This window comes from Camellia sinensis, chromosome 11 (genome assembly GCF_055761805.1).
Source record: "Camellia sinensis isolate YWXY chromosome 11, ASM5576180v1, whole genome shotgun sequence".
Lineage (NCBI taxonomy): Eukaryota > Viridiplantae > Streptophyta > Magnoliopsida > Ericales > Theaceae > Camellia > Camellia sinensis.
Window position 1 is genome coordinate 95982000 of NC_138971.1, and position 6054 is coordinate 95988053.

General features: G+C 35.3%; 1 long non-coding RNA gene across 1 annotated transcript; it reads right to left on the reverse strand.

The window, feature by feature from the left end:
* Window positions 1-4090: 4090 nt before the first annotated feature.
* On the reverse strand, window positions 4091-5579 carry LOC145802038 (uncharacterized). The gene is made up of 2 exons (XR_014344257.1): window positions 5380-5579; window positions 4091-4292 (listed from the first exon to the last, which is right to left on the reverse strand). It is a non-coding gene; the product is annotated as an uncharacterized LOC145802038 (long non-coding RNA).
* Between the last annotated feature and the right edge of the window lie 475 nt (window positions 5580-6054).

Consider the following 6054-nt stretch of genomic DNA (forward strand, 5'->3'; position numbering starts at 1 on the left):
GTATTTATTTGAAATGTGATTTGGTGTGATTTAATTGGATTAAATAATACTAAATTACAAGAGTTGGCCTTATTTGTAACTTTGCCACTTAGTGGCCCACTTCCTTACACATATTGAGGCTTGAATACACTTAGGCAAAACATTTCCTCAGCCTTTTCCTTAGACTCAACCGACCAAGAGAGAAGAGAGGGAGAGAGTGAGAGAAATTGAGTTCCATCTTGTGAATTGCTTGGTGAATTAAAGAAATTGAAGGTTGATTTCATAGTTGAGCTTCCTACACTTGATATTCAAGGTCTAAGGTAGAGAATCCACCTTCTTAAACTTGTCTTTAAGTTAGTTCTTGCTTGATTCTTGTTATATTGAAAATTGGAGTCAAAATTAGCTTAATATGTTGAATTGAGTAGGAATTCATGCATGCATATTGCCATTCTTGAGTTTTGAAGTTAATGTTCATGAAATTCCACATGCATGTTCATGTTTTTGCAATGGACCGTAAATTCATCTTGTTTTTGAGGAAATTGGCTCATTAGAGCATGTAATTGAAGCTTTGATCTTGGTTAAATACTTGCATGTCACATTAAAGTTATGTTCTTGAAATTTAGTTCAAAATTGTGTTTAATTGAACTACCATTGGGCCTTGATTTCTCAAATTGAGCTTTGAATCATGTTATATTATGAGTTTTAAAGTGTTTTCCAGAAAATTGGCCCAAGAGGATCGAATTTGGTGTTTTAAAACTTGGTTTTGAGTTTGAGGTTCGAATATGAAATTTCCAGAATTTGGACTTCCGCTCGAGCGGGGTTACTGGCGCTCGAGCGGGAAATTCGTGCATCCAGTACTTTTGTTGTGTTTACAGTCCGCTCGAGTGGGATTTTGCACGCTCGAGCGAGGACTTGTGTCACACGCTCGAGTGGGTGTCGAGCGCCCATCGAGCGTGATTTTCACACATCCTGTACTTTTGCAGTCCACTCGAGCAGGAAAGTTTACGCTCTAGCGGAGGCTTTTGTTTGCATGTCTGCTCGAGCGGGGTAAATGACGCTCGAGCGGGAACTCTGTTTTCTGAAAATTCTGAAAATGTTTTTAAAGTGCATCCTTACATCCTCATTTCATCCTAGGCATTCTTAGGCCTAGTTTAAGGCATCTTAATGAGGATATTGATGTAGAACCACACCGAGTCAAGATAGGGATTAAGTTATTGTTTCCAAACTGTGTAGCTTAGAGTGTGTTCATTCTGTAACTGTGTAGGGTTGGCATCAGGAGACGCGCTCTAGCTTATCTGTAGCCTAGAACTCTTTGAGTAACAATGTTATAAAGATATGTTCGAAAATGAATATTTTCTGAATGATCAACTGAACTGTTTTCTGAACTGTTTACTGTTAACTGAATGAATGTTTGTCCTCTATTCTGAACTGTATTGTGGCATCCTTAGCAACTACTGTTACTGCTACTGCTACTGTTATAGAGATCTCTGTCAGTTCCTATCTTGGAACTTCTGTTTACTGTTACGATGGCCATCATTGACTGTTCGGTCTTTTAAGACATACTATTTACTGTACTGTTCTGCTAATGGATGTACCACATATGACTGTTATGACTGAATGACTGATACACTGATTCAATGAACTGTTTTTGTTACTGTAAGGACATTCATTCTTAACCTCTTTACACATTACGTTATTCACTGGGCTTTAACTCACTGTTTGTATATATATATATATGTAGGTGTTCAGGCACCAGACCGGAGTTAGGAGCGTGGGTTAGACTCCCTTTTGTCAAAGCCAACCACTGTGCCTCACTGCGAGGTTCCAAGCTTGTCAAGCTAGGGCTTTTGGGGTGTTTTAGTTTTTCCCCTTTTGTATCTGTTTTGTAATTACTGTATAGACTGAATGATGTTGTACTATACTGTTCTAATAGGGATTAAGTCCCTGTCCTGAGTGATTGTATATATTGTACATACTGTTTTGGTACTGATTGTATATATATATATATGAAAAGTCTTTTCGCATACAGACTGTCACAGCTCATTGGACATCTTTTAATTACTGTTTTGGCTTCCGCCAGCCCCTGTACTCTGTATTACTGTATTACTGTTAAGCGGGCCTTCGGTAATCTCGGATTACTGGCCGGTTACGGTGCTAAACCCATAGGGGCAAGTTTGGGTCGTGACACGTACTATGTCCAAAATTACAATATTTAGCCGTCAAACAAGTTGGGTAAAAGGTAGCAGTATAATTTGCACCAACTTTTCTTTAATAAATTATAGAACAAGTGCAGAGGTGATGTGTTTGAAAATAGATATCAAAAGGGAAATTATTATTTTTTTTAAAACGGTAAACTTGTCATTTTTCCCGTAATTATTAAAAAATAAATAAATAAATAAATCATAGGCTGATGTGGTAGCCTTGCAACCCACACGCCCCGCGAGTTGAACAGCAAAAGGAAAACGTTTTACCCAAGGGCATTTCGGTAATTTTACATATCGACACCTCATCACCAAGTCAAAAGGCTAACAAAGCCAAAAAGTTTATCCCAAACCAGGCTTTTTAACCCCAAGCTAAAATAACCAAAAAGCCAACCCACATCCCAAACAAACCCTTAGATAATTTGAATCATTGAGATTCTTTAGTCTCACATGTAATGTGAAAGAAGTGATATGTTGTAGAAAATCAAGAGTCGTGTTTGGTTCACTTTTGAAATTGTGATTTTAATTATAAAAAATTAATTTTTCTTTTAAAACTCATAATTAAACACACAATTCAAAACTTAATTCAAAAACTATTTTTAAAATACATTATCAAATAGGATAAATTACACTGACCTCCCCTGATATTTACCTTAATTACAGGGACCTCCCCTATAGTTTAAAAAATAACATTGACATCCCTTACTTTTGAAACTAATATACAAAGGCCCCTTTCTGTTACTTATCTGTCCAAATTCAAATAGATTCTACAGATGTCATCCATAATTATTCTTCAAATTCCAATACTACCCTTCAGGGGAAGTAAGTATAATTTACCCATATATATAAATACATGCATATCTTACAATTACATCTCTCTTCCCTTTCACTCTCTCATTATGCTCTATCATCCATAATAATTTACCCATTGCGCCTTTATTCCCTCTCACTCTCTCTTTGTGCTCTGTCTCTCTCCCCTCATCGCAGACCGTCGCCTCTCTCTCTCTCTCTCTCTCTCTCTCTCTCTCTCTCTCTCCTACACACACACACACACACGCACACACACACATCTCAAATCAATCCGACTCCTTTTGGCTCATCATCGTCCACCACCGCTGTCATGTTTACAAATGCCAGGTTCTATACAAGATTGAGAATCATGATCGGGCAGTGAATATGCCCAATCACTCTGCCTATCCTCGATCTGCTTTGTCACCGACTTGCACACTCTCATTAACAACTCGTGCATTATTATCTGACTGCTGGCACAATGGAGGAACCAAGCCACGCCACGGAGGCTCGGCAGGCACTAAACGAATTGTTGACTCCAGAAGATCTGGCCCATGAGAAACGGCGTTGCATCGACGTTGTTGTTATTGTTGTTCACGATAGGAGAAAGAAAGAGATAGTGGAGATTGATTAGACTTGGCGCATCGTTTGAAGAAAATGAAACCCTAGGTAGAATGACTAGAAATAGATAGTGTGGATTTTGGTATGGTGTAATTGGATTTCAGAGGATAATTTATGTATTTATCAGTTCTATAATTTTATTTTACTTTTTTAGTTGTCGTTGATAATGATAATGATAATGTAAATAATATAAGAATAAATGAGAGGTCTTTTTTACATTAAGGGTCAGTTATGTCTTTTCACAATGTGGTTCAAGGGTATTATGGTCAATTCAGCTATCAAGTTAATGTCGGTAATGCTCTTTTAACAGGAAGTGTAATGCCCCAAAAAATTTGGGCAAGGTATATCTATTTATACAACAACCCACTTGATAGACAAACACATAAATATAGCTAACTATTCCACACATCCATTTCCATTTAACCCCAAATGCCCAATACATGCTATTCATATCTCAATGCCCCAGTTCCAATCCCAAGCATGCATTTTACAACAAGTGTGAAATGGAAGCCAAACACTTAATAAGTGCCCTACAGGCTTACAAATTTATCCAAGAACATTCTTAGTTACACAAAATAGAGTTTCAACTCAACGCAATTACATCCCTGAGCTTACATTCAATAAATAACAATAAAACAAAAATGAAGCCTCAGCTCCTAGTCTTCCCAAGTCAGTGCCTTGGCGGAGGTATAGCTCCTGTACCTGAAATGGTTTTCTTTATAGGGTGAGCCACAGCCCAGTAAAAATATACTACACAACATATGGACCATGACAAGACTAAAGAGGAGTGTGCTCATGCCATGCTCATGATAAAACAGTTTATTTCTCTTTTCATAAAGCATGCAATGCTGAGATGCAATAACAGATATAAAACCATTTCCACTATAAACCATATCTGTCGTATGAATACAGGCTCTGTAAATCTCTTGGTGAGTGTCAGCAAGTAGGCCCTAATGCACTATCACTGTCATTTTTACTAGTAAACTAAAAGGCTCGACACCTAACCCCGCGGTTCTACACCCCTTACCCAGATTCACCAAGTATTCATCTTTTCGCAAACAGATACATTTTCAAATATTTCTCAAAAATAGATACATTTCCAATGAAATGAATGTAATGCATGCCCAATGCAACAAATGAGAAATGTGGTTCAATTTACCTAAGTCTTATGCATTTCTACAATAATCATAACTATCCTCCATCGATAGCCCAAAACAAATATTTAAACATTTAAATTCAAAAAAAAATAGATAAATACAATCTATTCCACATCTCATCAAATATGAACAACTACACTAGTTTTCATATCACAATCACGTCCGGTAACCTCTCAAGATCCATTTCTAACCGTGTCGATTTTATTTCAACAAATACATTAAATAAAACAATACTATTAATGCCCAAGAAATCATCATTTTCTTTTCAAACTCATTCTCTAAGCATTATTCAATTATGACATCCTATTTTGATCAAAAGTCCCAAAAGTTAAACGTAATTCCTTTATTTTCTTTAAAAATGCTCTTTTGGTCACAAATCGGTAAAACTTCAAAACCAATCGAATCGAAGTTTGTTTTTATTCAAATTTAAAACATAACTCCTTTATAACCTTATAAACATATTTCGAGTTTACACTTTCGCAATTTGGGCATCAACTTTTTATTTTTCTCAAAATTTCTCTTTTAAGCAAATAAATCACAAAATTTTCAAAAATTCTAATTAAATTATATACAACTCTAAGCTCCTTATAATCAAGTAAAAGTGCATAAAGAAGTTTAGGAAAAATCCCTACCTCAAGCTAGAAGAGGAAACAAGTAAAATTCCAAATTTTCGATTTTGTTGGATTTTGATCTCCACCGGTCAAAACGTTACTCTCGCCAAGCTCTTCACTTTGATCTTAAGAACTATGGTCTAAAACCTAATAGATTTTGGTAGATCAAAGATTTTATATGATAGAAATAACAAAAGAAAAAAATTCAGAGAGAGAGAGAGCCGAGAAAAAGAGTGAGTGAGCTGTGCAATTGAAAAGAAGAATGAAAGAAGTGAAAGAGGGAAAAAAAAAAAAAAAAAGGGAATGAGAGAACAGCACCCACGTGGGTCTGCCTCCTTGTTTCAATTTAATAATAGTTTGTTTTTTCTTTTCAAATCAATACAAATATATATATATATATATATCAATTAAAAGTATATTTCAACATTATTAATGATAAAAAGATATAATATATTTTCTCACCACAAAATATATCTTGTTTGCTTGTACACATCACAAAATATAATATTTTATTCACCACGAAATATACGTCCATTTTATTTACTATAAATATATAATTTTTCATCATATGGTACATATCATAAAATCAACTATCAAATATTTATTATAATCTTATATAGTAAATAATAACAACTCCCAAGGTGGTTGTTACCAATCACATTTTAAAAGGACCAAACAGTTAAACGTGAGTTATTA